Raw genomic sequence first — 19,245 nt, 5'->3', positions numbered from 1 at the left:
GATCGAATCTAAAAAAAAAAAAGAATGGATCACTTTCTACGCCACTATTGAAAAAAAAAAAAAGAAAAAGAAAAAGAAAAAGAAAAATTATTCCCACCTTAACCTGTATAAATAAATCTGTATAAATTAATCTTTTTTTTCTCAATGCTGTTAAACAATAATTCGAGTAACATTGATATCAATTCGGAAAAAAAAAAAAAGTTTACGATAGAATTCGTGTTTGGAATTTTTTTCTCTATCGCATGTCTTGAAAAAAGGAAAGACACTTGAATAGAAATGCTTAATCCGTTATTCTTTTTTACATTATTAAATATCAAAGAAAAACAAAGTAATCTAAATCGTTCGACGGAAAAAGAGTCGTCAGAAATTCAGTAAAACAACGAACGATTACGACTTTAGCAATTACGATTTCCATAACAGTAAAAAAGAAAGGAAAGTAGGAAAAAGAATTAAAAAGAAAAAAGTGAATCCGAAGTAATCGATCATTTCGACGGATTTAAGATTTCTAATGTTAATCGTTTTTTTTTTTTTTTTTTTTATAGACAAAAGAGATAGAATACACACACACATATATATACACACACATATATTCGAATTTGTCGGATAACAAAAGTCATCGAAAACGTGGAACGTAGCGAGTTGACATTTTCGAAGATCTCTGGGGATCGTGGTGGCGCGTTTCATAGAGGCAGCGTGGACGGCGCGTGTTATGGGGTTGTCAAAGCAGCGACAGGATGACATCTCTATTATCACGTAGCGACCATGTAGGAGGAAAGTTCTACTTGCTCATATTGAAGAGTGTGAGAGAAACAGAGAGAAAGAGACAGAGACAGACAGAAACAGGCAGAGATAGACAGAGAGAGTGAGAGAGAGAGAGAGAGAGAGAGAGAGATAGAGAATAAGAGAGAACGAGAGAGAGAGAGAGAGAGAGAGTGTGAAAAGGAGAGGAAGATTCTACGTAGAAACGCGTGCCACCGAGATAACGGATCTCCCCGATGATAATCCCCCTTCGTTCTATTCTAGGGGTACATATGGCCGATCCCCATGACTGTTAAGCAGATCCACCGAAGCACCCTTCGCGTTAAGGATTTGTCTCCTCGATGTAGGCCTCTTTGCTTCTTCCTTTCGTAATACGAAACGACCTCGTCAATATACTTACAATCTTACATTAATAGCCTTGGCGATTTAATCGTCTGATAAATCCAATCACGTATATTAAAAGAATATTTATATATATATATATTTTTTTTTTTAGTATTTATTAAAACGTTATATTAGAAAAAAAATCGTGTAAATGCGTATGTATATCTGTATGCTTTCATTGTCATTAATCTTTTATTTTATTGTATAAATATACATAACTTATATATATATATATATATATATATATATATATATATAGAAATACTGTACGAAATTATAATATTTCTGTGGTATAATTAATGTAATATTTTGTTCTTAATAATATTAAAATGTGATACTTTATAATATTTTAGTATGATTTTTATAAATTATATATCTATTATATATATATATATATTTATATATATATATATACTTATTTTGTATATTATATATTATTCGTGCAAGCTATTATATTATATACAAACAAATTCATCAATAAAATGTTAAAATGTATGACACTTATTTTGAGAATAGTTCTCTCGAAAGGGCAATGGAAAACGAACCTAATCCGATTCAATGGAATTCAACTAACAGATGAACGAACGAATGGTACTCGAATGTTGAAAGAGGAGAAGAGAAGAGAGAAAGCGTGTCTACGTCGAAAACTGGCTTCCGGTCAGCCGGTACATAATTTCGTTACCTTACACAAAATTGGATTAAGGGGTTCGTTAAGGGGGCATTAGAGCACGTTACCACGTTATACGATGACCGTGAACCGAATTACATTGTATCGCTCGGTCAACTTTCAATAGAAGAGCACCTTGAGCAATTCCCGCTGTGTGTCCCGGAATTTGTCCTCCGCGTTTCAAAATTTTTCCCTGTTAGTTCAAAACGATCCTCTCTGACATTTCATTCATCCTATTATCGCTTTTTCTCACCAAATTTTCTACCACACGTTTGCAATTATTATCGAACAAATCCTTTGTAACCCCACGTTAATAACAACTCGTTTCGTTTTATATTACAAACTCCAACATGAAAGTAATTTAAAAACGAAAAAAAAAAAAAAAAGAAAAGAAAAGAGAACAAGACCGTCATACAAGTTCATAAATCGTTGAAATATTTTTAAAAATATATTTTAATAATAATGAAATGAAATATTGAGAAAGTGTATATTAATTTTCAAATAAATTGAAAATTACGAGATACTCTTAAGTAGCATGCGTATTTATACTCACGAGATCGAAAATTTACTATCGAAAATATATCTTCGATAACATTGTATGTAAAATAAAAGAAGAAAATTAATAAACAAATATGCGTAAAATATCTACGTACTATAGCCTAAATAAAGATGATAAAAAGAGATTGTATCCTTCCAAAGGACATACCGTACAATTTCATATACACTAAATACGATTGACGATTCGAAAGAGAGAGAGAGAGAGAGAAAGAGAGAGAGAGAGAGAGAGAAAAGAAAAGAAAAAGCAAAAGAGAAAGAAAGAAAGAAAGAAAGAAAGAAAGAAAAAAAGAAAAAAAGAAAGAAAGAAAGAAGGAATCTCTTCCTCGAAGTAGACACGACATCTTCGAGGTAGAAATTCCCATAGAGGACGACGACGGGTGTCCAAGTGTTCGAGACTATTGTCCCATGGAAGGAGCCCGATCTCAACAATGTCTCAGCACGAACCAGTAGTAGTAGTATTGGTATTAATAGTCATAGTAATCGTAGTAGTAGAAGTAGTAGTCGTCGTCGTCGTCGTCGTCGTCGTCGTCGTCGTCGTGATCGTCGTAGTCATCATCGTCGTTGTTGTCGACGTCGATATCGTCGTCATCGAAAAGCAAAGAAATAAAAATAATAAAAGAAGAAACTAGTTACAGTAGCGATTATTATTATATCGATTCACCATACCCATAAGAAGTAATAAAAAAGAAAGAAAAAATGAATAAACGAACGAACGAAAGAAAAGAAAAGAAAGGAAAGAAAGGAAAGAAAAGAAAAGAAAGAGATGAAAGACGAACGAGAGGTAAGTCTCGTGGCTCAAATATATATATATATATATATATATATATATATATATATATTTTTTGTACTCTTTGCGTTCCTCTCGATCACAGCGTTCATCAAACAGGATCTCCACGACGGGACACACGTTCGATGATGGTCGCGATAAAGCGTTGAGGGGGAAGAAAAAAGGGCTGGAAACGAGAGGAGGCCTTATGGGCAATAACCTCTTAATTATAAAGCTCAACGAGCGATAATTGTCGTGTAGTTGGACCAACATTGTGACTGCATGTTTTCCCGCCACGCCCATCTTGGTGTTCGACACAGCGGGCGACGATCCTTTTCTTCCTCGTGTTTGCCTTTGCGTCGTGGGACCGTGACTCCTTATATATCTCCTTATTAACCTTTCTGTCTCTCCCTCTTCGTAATCTTTCTCTCTCTCTCTCTCTCTCTCTCTCTCTCTCTCTCTCTCTTTCGCTTTCTCTTTCTTACTTACTTAGAGATCTCGTTCTAGATCAGTCGCAAATTAATCACATCCTGCGTGAGAATCGACTCGAAATACGAAATAATGAATGAAAGAGAGAGTGAGAGAGAGAGAGAGAGAGAGAGAGAGAGAGAGAGAGGTTCATTAAAAATATTTTGCAAAATATAATTGTCGTCGAGATTCACAAAATAAAATCGTATTTCGATAAGAAGATAAAATGAAACGAGGAAAAAAGAAAAGGAAAAGAATCTTCGGAGGGACCAAAGCGAAAAAATCTTGCGAGTCAGTCAATAACGATCGATGGCTTGATAATTGGGAAATCATCTGATGGAAAAGAGAAGTAATAATAATAATAACGGTAAAAGAAGGAGAGAAAAAAGAAGGAAGAAAGAAAGAAAAGGAAGAAACGAAAGAAAAAGCGTTCCTTCATCGCCAGCCTCCCATCCTCCAACCCTCCTGTCCTATCTCCCGTCTTCCACGAAACACGATAGCCAAAATATTGAATTTCCGTAGAAAAGGAAAGAGGATGGACTCGTGGTGGTGATGGTGTTGGTGATGGTGGTGGTAGTGATGGTGATGGTGGTGGTGGTACCGGTGGTGGTGCCGCCCTTCGATTCCGTAACTCGCAAGAAATCGAGCGACAAGAACGATTCTCCTTCTTTCTCTCTTTTTCTTTCTCTCTTTCTCTCTCTCTCTCTATATATATATATACATATATATGTATATGTATATGTATATCTACGTATATGTATATATCACTCTCTCTCTCTCTCTCTCTCTCGTTCGTTCTTTCGTTCTCTTTGCTTCTCTCTTTCTCTCTTTTTCTCTCTCTTTTTCTATCCCTCTTTATATTTCTTATACACACGCATGAATCCCTTCTTCCATCCCTCCCTCCCTCTCAGCCCCCATGTCTCTTTCACTCCAACACACGAGGGGTAAGAAGAACACGAAGGAACGTTGACTTCCCCCTTCTCGACGAATTATTCGAGAATACCCGCGGTGCGAGAGGCCAGGATTCTCTTCTAATCGATCTTTTGACTTCTGGCCGGCCCTTTTTAACTCTGCCCCGCGGGCAGCTCTTTAACGAAGACGCAGCCGAATAATTTTTTCCTCTTCTTTTTTCTTTCTCCTTTTTTTTTTTCTTCTTCCTCTTTTTTCACCGTTCGATCGGTAAAGAGGTCCCCTCTGCGATTGTGAGAATCTCACGGATTTTCGGAAAGAGATTTTAGGATTTAAGAAAAAAAAAAAAAAAAATAAAAGAAAACGAAAGAGAGAAAGAAAAAGGTGTGGTGACAAGGGTGAGTTGCAGGTGTCGGGAGAGGGGCGGAACGGGGCGGGATAGGGTGGGTTTCCAAGGGGGAAACTTACTCTATTATAAATTCTCAAAGAAGTTCAATATAGATCGTTTAGGGAGAATGAAGACAAGCGCAATTAAAACGATTTACACGATCTCAGGGTCCTGTTAGCGTGCTTGTCGTTTCAAACACGCTTCTCGCTTAATTTAAACTGATTTCAATTTCAATTTAACCCTCTCAAGCCGATTTTGCAAATTCTCTCTCTCTCTCTCTCTCTCTCTCTCTCTCTCTCTCTTTGTCCCTCCTTTATCTCGTTCCAAGGATCCTATGGTTACAGACGTAATTATCTGATATTGTTCATAACGAGAAACGTTTCTATATTAAAACGATATAAAACCTCGATCGTTTTTATTACAAAATGCAATACAAAATTAAATTATCAAATCATAAACAATTGGAACGAAACTTTAACGAAAGAATCATTGTTAAACGTCCCGTATAAAGCGTAAAAATGAGATATAGAAAAATTGAAGCGGGTCGCGAGAAGGTAAAGGAGAAAAAAGAATAAAAAGAAAGAAAAAGACAGAGACAAGAGACAAGAGAGAAGGAGAAAAAAGGGAAAGAAAAGAAAAATCAGAATTCTCTCTATCTGCAGAGTTCCACGTTGAGATCGTTGGCAAACAACGGTAGGAAAAATGCATTTGGCGAGGAAGAGGAAGATTCCGCGAGAAGAACGTGCTGGCGGAAACCTTGCACGAAGAAGAACGAATGAAAGAGAGAGAAAGACAGATAGAGAGACACAGAGAAAGAGAGAGAGAGAGAAAGACAGAGACAGAGAGAAAGAGAGAGAGAGAGAGAGAGAGAGAGAGAGAGAGAGAGAGAGAGGAAGAATCGACGGAGAAACTCGCAGAGGCAGGATCCTCCGGTAAATTTTCGGCGACGAAGGAGACCCTGGAGAATGGGGAACGACAATAACTTCTCGGCTCGGCGTACAATTTGATTTTATGCAACGCTTGGCACGCCTCTTAGCACGAGATATCCTTATAACGTTTAACTAGATTGTTATGATTGTTGTCTCCGGCAACGCGCTCTTATTCTTCTCTCCTTCCTTCTTCAATTTCAACTATTTCTCTCTCTCTCTCTCTCTCTCTCTCTCTCTCTCTCTCTCTCACTGTGTCTTTGCAGGATTCTCTTAAGAAAACATGTACCAAGGAACTAGCATATAGGCGAGCTCGAATATCCTAGGAAATTTTCAACCATCTGACCGATTTCTCTCTCTCTCTCTCTCTCTCTCTCTCTCTCTCTCTCTCTCTTTCTCTCTCTATCTTTCTCTCTTTCTTTTCCTCTCTCTCTTTCTTTCTCTTTGCTAACATTTGTACGATCCTGCAAATGCATTAGACCAGGATATAGTCTCAGGATATCCGCGCTTCGTTTCGCTCGCGAAATACTGCCGCATTGCAGCTGGTGGAGGCAGTAACCTGCAGTTACAAAGTGCCGGAGATTAAGAAGGTTGAACGAGCCAAAGGGTACAACCTTACGAGCTCATTTCGAGAGAATCCGGATAACTTATAGACGTCGGATGTAACAACGATCAAATCCTATCGCATAACGTTGTCACGTATGATATACCATTTTTATAAGATCATTCCGTTTTTCCTATCTTTCTTTCCTTTTCTCCTTTTTCTTTTCTTTCTCTCTCTTTCCATTAAAATTTCAACCACGATCTCGTAATAATGATCTAATTATGTCGTAAGAGTATCCCCTTTTAAATCGGGATCTTGGAACTCTGTTATCGCGATAACACGATCAATTTTCCTATAAACATACATCGTATTGATTTTCTTCGCGACTTTTATTACTCTTAAACTGTCGATCTTTATTACGAGAAAAGAAAAAAAAAAAAAAGAGAGAAAAGAGAAAAGAAATCGTCACGACTCTCGTATCTCGACAAAAAAGCGATCTCTGCGAGACTACTGCCTCGACGAATGTTACATTTATCTCTTCAAATCTCTGATAACTTTTATTCGAAACAAGAAATTAGAATCAAACATATTTGTCGATATTATAAATGAGTCAACCATGTGATTAGTTTTATATTATCTACATTTCAACGATCTCGAATTTAGTCATATATAGGCTACTTTATTTTAAACCTATCCAAACATTACACATTATATATACGATAATCTCGTATACACACACACACACACACACACATATATATATATATATACACATAATATACATTTTTATTCGGTTCTCTTTATTCGCTACGTATATCGATGAATAAAATCGATTGATACGTAGAATGACAAAGTACATTTGAAAAAAAGAAAAAGAAAATGAATAAAAAAAAAAAAAAAAAAGGAGAGAAAAAATAAAAGGACGAGTTAGAAAAAAAGGAAGGTGCGAAGAATCGAAGAATCCTGAGGGCAACGTATGATATTCATATTCTTGGCATAGTCTGCCTTTGGCTCGAAGGCAGAGCCGCCTTTCCTCCCGGAAAACGAAGGGGGTGGTTGTGGGTGAGTTGGAGGTTGCCGATGGAGGTTGCCGGTGGTTGGCAGAGCGTCGAAGCCAGTGGTGCAGACCAATGGCCCGATGGAGCCAGCCCTGGCATTCTAACTCTATAGCCAACGGGAGCTTCTCGAGGCCGCTATTGCCGGTTCTTCTTCTAGCGATGGGCTTGACTCGAGTATTGACTCATAATCTCCGATCAAATCGAATTGATTGACTGATTCTTTTCATTAAAGTCTAACAGAGACATACATCTTATCGATAAAACATGATATCTGACATTTCGTGTTCGATACACACGTATCCATTATTATTTATTTTCTCGATCGTTCTAGAGACAAAAGTTTCTGTTTACTTACTATCCTTTAGATACTTCTCTATTGATCGTTCAAAAAAAAAAAAAAAAAAAAAAAAAAAATCAAAATCGAACTCGTCTCTTAACTCGAGAAATTATTATATATTTTGTAGATACTATATATCTAGGATTTCTTCATTTTTATTCGATTGTGTTTTCAATAACGATCACAATCGATCTCGTGTATCTACGATCGAATCTATTTCTCTCTCTCTATCTCTCTCTCTCTCTCTCTCTCTCTCTCTCTCTCTGTTTTTTTTATTTTTTTATTTCTTTTTTTTTTTTTTGATACGACTACGCGACGAATTTCATTTTCCAAACGAGACAAACAAAAACTCGAGATCAGTTTGAACTCGAACGACGTTCGTCAATCTGTTCTCGTATTATCATGAAATGTATACGACGTCGATACTAGTATTATACTTGATCCCATCACTAGTCTCGGATGTTTCTGATGTTAGAGAGAAAAGGAAGAATATGAGAGATAAAGATAGAGAGATAGAGATAGAGATAGAGATAGAGATAGAGATAGAGATAGAGATAGAGAAAGAGAGAGGTGCCGAGGACACACGAACGCGGATAGAAACGACTTGAAGACGAAGGAGGGTGGATACCACTCTCTAGATATTTCTTATCCCAGCGCACGTAACCCTCTAACAAGCTAGCAAAGTTTACCAATAAATTGTATGACGGCAAGCGTTGGCGATGGGAGAGGAAGCCAGTGGAATATCATACCACCCCTCACTCGTAGACTTTCCAAACGTTCTACAACGCCCACCACCCCCTTCCTCTTCTCTCTCTCTCTCTCTCTCTCTCTCTCTCTCTCTCATTCTCTTTCTTAGCTCTACCTCCACATCATTTCATTGCCTCTCTTTCTTATCCTTCCACTTCCTTTCTTCTATCTTTCTCTAACCCGAAGTCACCCTTTTCGCGAAAAAATGATCTTTTTTCTTCTTCTTCTTTTTTTTTTATTTTATATATTTTTCTTATTTCTTTATTTCGAGGCGAACTCTACGTGGCCTGGTTCTAAATCGAGAAAAAAAAAAAGAGAGTGAAAAGTGAAAACACGGTTAGCAATTTTATAAGAAGAAAGAAAATATGATCTGGATCATTTTTCGCTGTATTCGTGGATTGATTTTTTTTTCTTTTTTTTTTTTTTCTATGAGGGATCTGTAATGAGTAATAATAAATTGTATTGTCGATAAAATTTGTTCGTAACAATAGACTTCTGTTTGATCTCTTTTAACTATTTACACACACACACACACACATATATATATATATATTTATTTATTCAAAATTGTGATGATTAATAATAAATTGTCATAAATGAAATTCCTTTGTATTGTATCGAACAAAGGAATAATCTTTTATTTTCTATCGATCGTATTTATCATATATAGATATATACAAATTTTGATCCGTCCAATATCCGTCCATAATTAATAATAAACTATATCGTTGACAAAATTATCTTATTGGTTATGTCGATCGTCGAATATTCTATCAGTAAACGTTGATCCTTTCAGTCGTTATAATTAATAAATAAAATCATATCAAATGATATAAAATTCTCTTCTACCGAATATGATATATATATATATATATATATATATATATATATATATATATATACGAACTTCTCTTTTATCTCGATCGATGTACCAAAAATTCGTTGGACCGAAATATTTGGTCTCCACAATTATTTATAATAATCATCGTTCTCCATAATAATGCAAATAGATGATAAACGATCGTTCGTTCGTTCGTCGGATAGAACAGTCAGGTTACTTTGCCTTCTGTCGAAATAGTGTCAAACGATCTTTCATACACACACACACACACACACACACACACATACTTTTTTTCAATTCTAGTTGTCGTTTCCCTACTCTCGATCTCAATGAACGCCAAATGTTGGCACATATTGGTAACGATAAAGAGAAGGAAAGAAATAGGGAGAGATGGAGAGAAATATTATATGGAAGGGAAAGAAAAAGAGAAAAAGAGAGAGAGAAAGAGTAAAAGAGAGAGAGAGAGAGAGAGAGAGAGAGAGAGAGAGAGAGAGAGAACCTTGTGAATAGTATTTCGTAGACATAATGCGGCGCGCGCGAGCGCACTTCATAATGGAGTCACATCACATCGGTTACACAATCACAATACTAATCCGACATAATGGCTAGCTACGTTCTGGTAGCCCCGCGACGCACGAGGCCAAAAAACGCGAATAGGATCGGTACCACGTCCTCGAGCCACGAGCCACGCACAACGGTTCTCCAAAGAAAGGAATCGTCCAATCGGAGGAACTCGCGCTCTTGATCGTTAATATCAATCTAAGGGGCAATGATCCACGATCGAATTATTAACACAACTCTAACGTCAAATGTAATCGTCACTATACATAGGCGAACTAATAATGGAATATATATGTGTGTGTTTGTGCATGTATATGTACGTGTCTGTACATGTGTGTGTGTGTATGTGTATAGATGTATAATATCTGCCACGTGAAGGATGTATATCTCCAAAATTGTTTATTGCTAAATTAATATTAATATCGTACAAACTTGAAACATCCGATTAATTCTACTTTTCTTATCTATATTAAAACAGTTAACAAAAATTGTTACTAGATTAGTGTTTGTTTCCTTTTTTTTTTTTTCTCTCTTCTTTTTTTCTTTTCGTTCAACGTCCCGAACATTCGTAATTGTTTTATATAACAAGAGAAAAGGAGAAAGGTGAAAGTAGAAGAATAAAGAAGCATAAAAGAAAAGATAGGATAAGAAAACTTGAGACAAAGTTAAGATTCTAATCGTAATCGCAACAAAACCCGTTTCTAATTTATCGAAGGGGTGAGAGGTGGTAGGGTGAGGGATCGATCCTTGAACGTCGTTCGCAAGTCGTTCGATCGGATAATTTTAGGAGCAGGCGTGGCCTTCGCGTTCCTGTGGTAAATTCAAACTGAACAGACAAACTACCCACGGAAAAATATCGTTTATCTGTACGAGGTATCTAACATTGACCAGTTACAGTAGCATTCTGGACTTTTAATGGACAAAGGGATATTTATTTTTGAAAACTTTCTCTTATCACTTTCCTTCATTCCTTCTCTCTCTCTCTCTCTCTCTCTCTCTCTCTCCCTCTCTCTTTCATAGAAACCTACCTTCGAGGTTCTTTTATTTACCAAAGAAAGTCGAACATGTAAATATGTAGATAACACGATTGTACGTATTTACACAGATTTTTTAAAATACACATCTGACTGCTTCTTCTAATCCTTCAATCGAAAAATATTTCCTTAGTATTCTCGAAACCGATTGACCATGAAAAATAAACGACAGTTAAATACTCGTCTTCGTTGCAGTTTACACGAGGAACTACTAATGCGGTCAGTTTGCAAAGGTATCTAGAATTATTAACGGCACGTTCGTTTCCGGAAGAAAGCTCGATGGACGTAAGCAAGTAAATACGTACAACAGAAAGATAGAATGAGAGAAAAAGAGAGAAAGAGAGAGAAAATGAAAGATAAAGAGAGAAAGAGAGAGAGAGAGAGAGAGAGAGAGAGAGAGAGAGAGAGAGAGAATGAAAGAAGGTCGGTGGGCACGAGTGGAAAAGGTTTAAACGTTTCTTCCTTCGGTCTCTTCGTGTGCAATCGATTCTTCCGCCATATCGCACGGACCACTTGAGGGGGGCAAGAAGGCACGCGTTAACGTCGCATCGTTGCTGTGCAAAGCGCGCGCACGGAGAAAGAGAGAGAGAGAGAGAGAGAGAGAGAAACAAAAACGAGAGAGTGAAAAAAAAAAATGAAAGAAAGAAAAAAAAAGAAGAAGAAAAAAAAAGAAAGAAATATCCACCCCCTGTGGTCCTGGCACTACAATATTTACGGAATCGCAAACCGTCGAGTGATTTTCACTCCAATCGATTCGCTTCGCCGACGATTCGAGATCCCCGATGCTTCGACGCTTTGTTTCCCTTCGAAAGTTGACCTTAGAATTATGTTAAACGCTTTAACGATTTGTATCGAAAGATATCGAACTTTTTTCTTTTCTTAATTATCGAATATAACGATAGCTGTGATAAGGATTTACTTTTATTCTATTTCGCCACCTCCCTTTTCTCGTACCGTCCAACTCAAGAGAAGTTTCTACATTCAAAAATTCTTTTTATTAATATTATGATATATTATAGGAATCTTTTCGTTCTTATTATTATCTGTTGTTTAGTAGTATCTATTCTTTACTCTCTCTCTCTCTCTCTCTTTTCTTTTTTTTTTTTTTGGTCTCTTGTTATTCACGACTATTCGTTCGTATCTAAAGTATTGTGTAAAGATAAACGATCATTTTTATTCTGCATTCGATTCAAATGATTCTGCCATTATTGTTTTCTTTTATTTCCTTGGAATATATTTAAAAAAAAAAAAAAAAAAAAAAAAAAAAAACGAAAAACGAAAAAAGGAATAAAAAAGACAAATTATTTTCGATCGGGTCACGAAAATTGTCGTCCTTTACTCTTTACCTATCGTTCTGTTCGTTTATAAGAAAAGAAAAAAAGAGAGAAAAAGAAAAAATGTTCTCGTCGATGTCCTCGAATGGTTTACGTTAGGAGGCGTGATACAACGTCCTTCGAAAGGACAAAATTTTCGTCGTACTCGAATCGGGCCGTTCCTCCTCGCGGTCATTAATTTTTCGCGCTCGCTCCGTGCTCCGTACTCGTCCCGTACACGAGTTAGGGACTTGTTAGGATCCCCGAGCAACCAACCGGGCGAACTCGCGTGAACAAAAATCGCTCGCTCGCGCGAGCAACCCCATAAATATTGTAGCGACGCGAGCCACGGGGTGGCACGCGGGGTGATGCCTGGTGGCCTTCTCTCGTTCGGTACCGTTAATGCGAGCTCGTTTCTTTCCTCTTTTTGCGTTCGCTTTAGCAGTTTTTTTTTTTCTTGTGTTTTTTCTTTCTTCTTCCTTCTCTCATTTTCCTTTATTTTTCTTCTTCTTTTTTAACTTCTTCTTCTACTTCTTTATTGTTAACTTTCTCCCCTTTAAAGTCCGGAGAATACGACCACGTGTTAAAACCCGATGAGAAATTTACGAGAAGAAATTTTACAACAAAGAAAATTATGCGGATACGTAGACGGCTTGTAATATATAATATTATATTATTCAATCGAAACGAGTAATCTTTTAAAGCTAAAGATAAATAAAGGAGAGATGGGAATGATTTTTAAAATGTTTATGAACGTTTACGTTAAGGTGGCATTTTTTTAATCTTAATAATAAACAAACGTATTTCGTTCGACGAGCAAAAATATTCGATCGGTATTTTCAATATTGTTATGTCGTAATAATTTTACAACATCGAATGTTCCGATGTAAGAAAAAAAAGAAAAGAAAAGAAAAAAATTCAAACAGATCTTCGTATTAATTAATATCGAAATTTACGATGAAAATAATAAATAATTAAATTAAATTCGTCTCTATATAAATTTTTTAAACGTACGGATAATCTTCGATAGAAGATTTCGATATAAAAGATGCAACAAATTCCAACGTTATTTATTGCAGCAAATCGATGCTTATTAAAAATTTTCTCAAAACTACCTACAGAACTACGTTAATTATTCGTGACGAGAAAAAAAAATCGAAAATGGAGTCGTATTAAATTTAAGAAGAAGAATATTCGATCAAATCCTACTTCTGGAAAACTCGACGTTGTAGAAACCTTCCGTAACAAAAATTCACCTATTCGACATTTTCAACGTTCGGAAATTTTTCTCTTCTCTCTTCTCTCTCTCTCTCTCTCTCTCTTTCTCTTTCCACGTAATTTTTCATCCACGTTTCAAGAAAGAAAGAAACGATATAGTACAAAACGTGAAAAAGGAATAGAATCGCATTGATTTCTTTTCTCTCTTTTTCACTCTCTCTCTCTCTCTCTCTCTCTCTCTCTCTCTCTTTAAAAAAAAAAAAAAAGAAGAAGTAGAAGAAAAGATTTTTCTCATCCGAAGAGGTGAATCAACGACGACGGAATCGAATCGAAGCGAACGGACGAAATCTCGCGACTAATCAGCCGACCGACGACGGTTTATGTCGTCGTCGTCGTCTGTGTCGTTACGTTCCATCCTCTCACTCCTTCTTCTCTCTTTATTTTATATATATATATATATATATATATAGAGAGAGAGAGAGAGAGAGAGAGAGAGAGAGAGTATGCGAAGGGTAGAGAAAAGTGTAAAGGCGCCTTCCAGAGAAGCTTTTTTTACCCTCCGTCGCTCGCAATCACGGCGTAGTACTTGGACTCTGTTCGAAGGGTGCAAGAGTACCGATCCTTCGTCGAACGAGTTCAAAGAGCCGGAACCGGAAACGGTTCCCTCGAATTTCCACCGAATTCTTCTTCCTATTCTATTTCTCTCGTGTGCTTACACTCGAATTCCTAACCGGAATCGAAAGTAATTTAAACTGGGTTTAAAATAACTAATTATTTTATATTATGTTTTCTTTTTTTTTTTTTCTTTTTTTTTTCTTTTTTTCTTAAATCTCGGTGACTCTATCGTTCTAATTTTCAATAAAATCGATGGAATTTAAATTTCTTTGAGAAAAAAATTTCTTAACGAACGACAAAAGGAATTCAATCGGGAATCAATCATTAATCGTTCTACGTATTAAAGTGAATTAATGTCAAGCGAAGTTAAATGTTCACTGCATATATAAAGTTAATTATAATTTATCATAAGATAATATAAAATTATAAATTTATATGTTTCAAGGTATTGGACGAAAGTTATTGAAAAAAATTCTCCATAAAAATGTGAAACTTCGAATTAACGTATATCTCGAACGCGTCTTTATGGTGTCTCGATCGATTAATTTCGAAAATGAATATAATAATGAAATAATTGATGAATTCCGACAAAGTTCAGTTTCAGATATCAGTCGTTTGCTATTAATTATTAAATGATAAAGAAAAATGAAAAAATAAAGGAAGAAAAAGAAGGAGAAAAAAAGAAGGAAAGAAAATGTTATCAATTTTTTTGAGGACGCCGATTGAAAGGAAGAAGAAATAAAGAAAGTTTCGCCGTAGAATGGTGCGAAACCATCGACGGTTCTCGACACCATCTGCGTTTTCCAAGCTGCCACACCGTCAGCAGCATTGCTGCGAGCAAATAAATAAAGCTGAAGGAAGTAACGACAGAGGGAGAAAGAGGAAGAGAAGGGAAAAAAAATAAAGCAAGGAAGAGAGAGAGAGAGAGAGAGAGAGAGAGAGAGAGAGAGAGAGAGAAGGAAAGAAAGAACGAAAGAAGGAAGAAGAAGGAGGAAGAAGAAGAAGAGAAAAGGAAAATCGTTCGGCACAGGGTAAATAAAGTTTTAAATTTCCGCCGTTCTTCCCTCCTCGCGTTTCTCCTCTCGAAACGGGGTGCCTCTACTATCTGCATAATATATCTCTAATGTGGCGGTGAGGGAAAAGAGGCCGGCAAAACTTGCTTCCACGGTTGGCTTCGAGTATAATGTAAGGAGAAATTCGCAGAAGAGGTGAGGGTGGTAGGAGGTAGCGATGATGGTGATGGTGATGGTGATGGTGATGGTGGTGTTGGTGGTGGTAATGGTAGTAGTGGTAGTGGTACTGCTATTGCTGTTGGTGATGGTGGTAGTGGTGGCTTCCGTTCTTTCGTGGTGTGCTTACGGTGAAATACCCGACATGAAAGAAAGAGAGAGAGAGAGAGAGAGAGAGAAGAAGGAGAGATAGAAAGAGATAGAGAGAGAGAGAGAGAGAGAGAGAGAGAGAGAGAGAGAGAGAGAGAGAGAGAGAGAGAGAGAGTTGGTCCTCTCCCTAGGAGGCACAGGGCTTAAATAACGCGAGTTTGAATTTATAGTAATACTTTTATGAAATAATGTTAGTGGCGGATATTAAGGCAGACACTGGGAGCGTCGTTGGCTAAGCGCCATCCGGAAAGTCTCCTTTGCTTCTCTCTCTCTCTCTCTCTCTCTTTCTTTCTCTTTCTCTCTCTCTTTCTCTCTGTCTCTATCTCCATCTCTCTTTTACTCCCTTACTCTCTTACTCATCCCCTTCGACTCCGATTTTCTCGGTGGTTCACTCGTGAGAAACTTCCGCGATCTTCTCGCTCGTACCTCGCTGACTTTTGATGACGATTCGGGGATTATAACGCTGGAAATATGGAAAAGTCGCGTCTAGAAAGTTTGCCGGACGCCTTCTTACTAAATATAACGAATCCTTTTCGGGTACCTGCTACTAGCAAAAAGGAATAAAAATAGAAATAAAAAAAGAAGGTATGAAAGAGAAAATAAAGAAACGTCGATCTCGTACTGGAGTGAATTCGAGTCTTTTTCTAACGACGTGCCCTTATACTTCTGCCCTGAATCCGTACGTTCGTATGATACTTGTTAATATATAGTAGTAATCCGAATCAAATCCCTTTCCTTGTAATAGTTACAAAATTTAATATAGTTTTTAGCGCGTATAAGTGAATCGTCTTCTCGAAAGAAAGAAAAGAAAGATATTCGTACATAAATGAAGTGCATAAATATGCGACGAAATATATAAATATACTTATCTATCTCTCTGTATATTCAAATTAATAAAGTAGGATCGAACAAATCGTTATTAACGAATTATTAAATATCATGATTTCTTTGCGTTAATTAATATTAACATTTGAACGTATGGACATTCAGGTGTATGCACATAAATAAATATAATCTCTCTGAAAATCTCTCTGAAGAGAAAGAAAATCTCTCTCTCTCTCTCTCTCTCTCTCTCCCTCTCTCTCTCTCTCTCTCTCTCTCTTTCTCTCATTATACACATATATATCAATCTCTCTCGCAACACGTACGCATACGGCCACATATGCACACATATATATGTATATATCTCACACGAATGGTTCAAGTAGTAGAAGGCATGAAAATAAAATGTGGCACAAGGTCTCCGGGGTATATTCCTACGAGGCTTCGGGCGTTCTCCGGTTTAAAAGGGTGCCGGGACTAACGGGCCGTACATAACGTAGCGAAAGCCGCGTAAAATTCGTAAGCGAATGCTCTTTAATTAGCACGGCGCAGTGGTCCCGCGGCCGAAGGAAACGATGGATGGAGAAAGAAAGAGAAAGAAAGAGAAAGAGAGAGTGAGAGGAAGAGAAAGAGAGGAAGAGGAAGAGAAAAAAAGAGAGAGAGAGAGAGAGAGAAAGAGAGAAAGACAGAAAGAGAAATGGTAGAGAGGTAAAGAGGTGGAAAGGAAGGAAAGAAGGATGGAAAGAGACGAGAAGAGGGACTTAAATAATTATCGCTGGTTCGAAGCCACTACCGCCATCACCACCACCACCACCACCACCAGTACCACCACCACCACCATTTTAGCGTGCCCAACCGAAGCCGCATCTGTTTCTGATTATTAATTAATATCAACCAACCCGAGGCCGCGTTTGCATGAGCGCATTCGTCTCTCTCTCTCTCTCTCTCTCTCTCTCTCTCTCTCTCTCTGTCTCTTTCTCTTTCCCTACATACGCGAATATTGTATATTTTGTGTTATGTGTCGCGTGCAGAAAGAGAAAGATATAGAGAATACGAATGGGAGAGAAAGAGAGATAGAGAGATACAGAGATAGAGAGAGAGAGAGAGAGAGAGAGAGAGAGAGAGAGAGAGAGAGAGACGAAAGCCGCGCATTCATATGTTGCACGGAAACGAACAGAATGGTCGGCGAGCATTAAAATTAATGAAACGGACGGAACGCGCGTTTTAACGAAAATGTATGTGAGCGATCAGGCGGAAGCGTGCGCTCTCTCGGACATGAAACTAGCAACGCGCAAACGCCGTCCAACAAACTCTCTCTCTTTCTCTTTCTCTCTCTCTCTCTCTCTCTCTCTCTCTATCTGTATCTCTATCTATCTATTTATCTCTGTTTCTCTCTCTCTCTTTCTCTCTGTTTCTACTTCTATTTCTCCTCTCTACCTCCCTCCGTTTTCTATGTATCTATCTCTTTCTATCTCTCTCTCCCTCTCTTTCTCTCTTTATTGCACGCGCACATTTCATCCCTTTGAATCGAAACTCTACACGAGCGTACATCCGCGAACACCATAAGTACGTTCACTCCTGTTACTCTTAAGTAAGTATGTACATACTAACTTCTCGACTTAACGCTTGCTTAAGTACTTACTTACTTTCGTGTCTTCTTTCTCTACTGGACAAATTTGATAAAGAAAGAGCGGTTACTTACGATATAAATTTGATGTTAAATGTATGTAAATTTTGCATATACGTTTATGTGTGTATATAGGTGTGTATATATATATATGTATATATATATATATATATATATATATATATATGTAAGTATAAATGAGATATATGATTCGATATAATAAGAATATATCAATGATAATATAGGATTCGATGAATAGGACTGCTATACTTATATGTTGTACGCGTTAATAAAAATAGTAAAAGTAAAAAAGGAATCTATAATATCTCTAATACGATAAAAATGTATCTGCGATAACAGAATTTATTATTATACGTATTTTCATTTTAAATGTTTCGCAAGTTAATCGAGTATTAAACAAAAAATATATATATATATATATATATATATATAGAGCTATTTATCTATGATAGTAGGTGATAATAGATGGTGTTAATGGACGTATAAACAAGTACATACATATGTATATCTAACCCTTTTACGAGTGCAACAAATATCGAACATATAAAAAAAAAAAAGAAAGAAAAATAACCGGAACATCTTTGCTCTAATAAAATTAAACGGTGTATCCGTAATTAATAAATCATAATCTTAATTAACGTTACGAATGAGTTTGACCAGCTTCGAATTTTCTTTTCTTTTCTTCTTTTTTTTTTTCTTTTTTTTTTTTTTTTACAAGCACAATTTACATCTCCGAGATATCGGAAGGGTAAAAAAGAAATTTTAATTGGACTTAACGCGCGTAAAGAAGAGAAAAGGAAAGGAACGAGGAAGAAAGGGAAAAAAAAAAGAAATTTCAAAAGTTGTCGGCCATTGTTTAAACGACCACCATGTTTTCCCCCTGCTATTCGTTCTTTACTACTTTGACCCTCCCCCCTCTGTCTCCCTCATCGTTCTCCATCATCGTTGAAAAAGAGGACGAAGGGTGAAGGGTTCTTAATTAAGAAACTTGACTTACCCATGAACGATGTCGCGAAAAGATCGAAGTAGTGACAGGATGACGTCTAACCGTTGTCATGGCTCGGCAAGAACGGCACGCGAATATAAATTCGTCCATTATCCAGTGATTAGTTCCAGAAACGGGATTACAAGACAATGAAAACGACCGTCCCTCTTCCTTCTTTTCCTCATTTCTCTTTTGACGACTAGACTTTCCTGGATCACGCGATTATTTCTAATTCTTTTTTCTTTATATACATATCTATGTGTGTGTGTGTACATGTATGTATGTATGTATGTATGTATGTATGTATGTATGTATGTA

This window comes from Vespula pensylvanica, chromosome 1, assembly GCF_014466175.1.
Source record: "Vespula pensylvanica isolate Volc-1 chromosome 1, ASM1446617v1, whole genome shotgun sequence".
Taxonomy (NCBI): Eukaryota; Metazoa; Arthropoda; class Insecta; order Hymenoptera; family Vespidae; genus Vespula; species Vespula pensylvanica.
The sequence above is the reverse complement of the archived record's forward strand: the minus strand, read 5'-3'. Positions refer to the sequence as shown.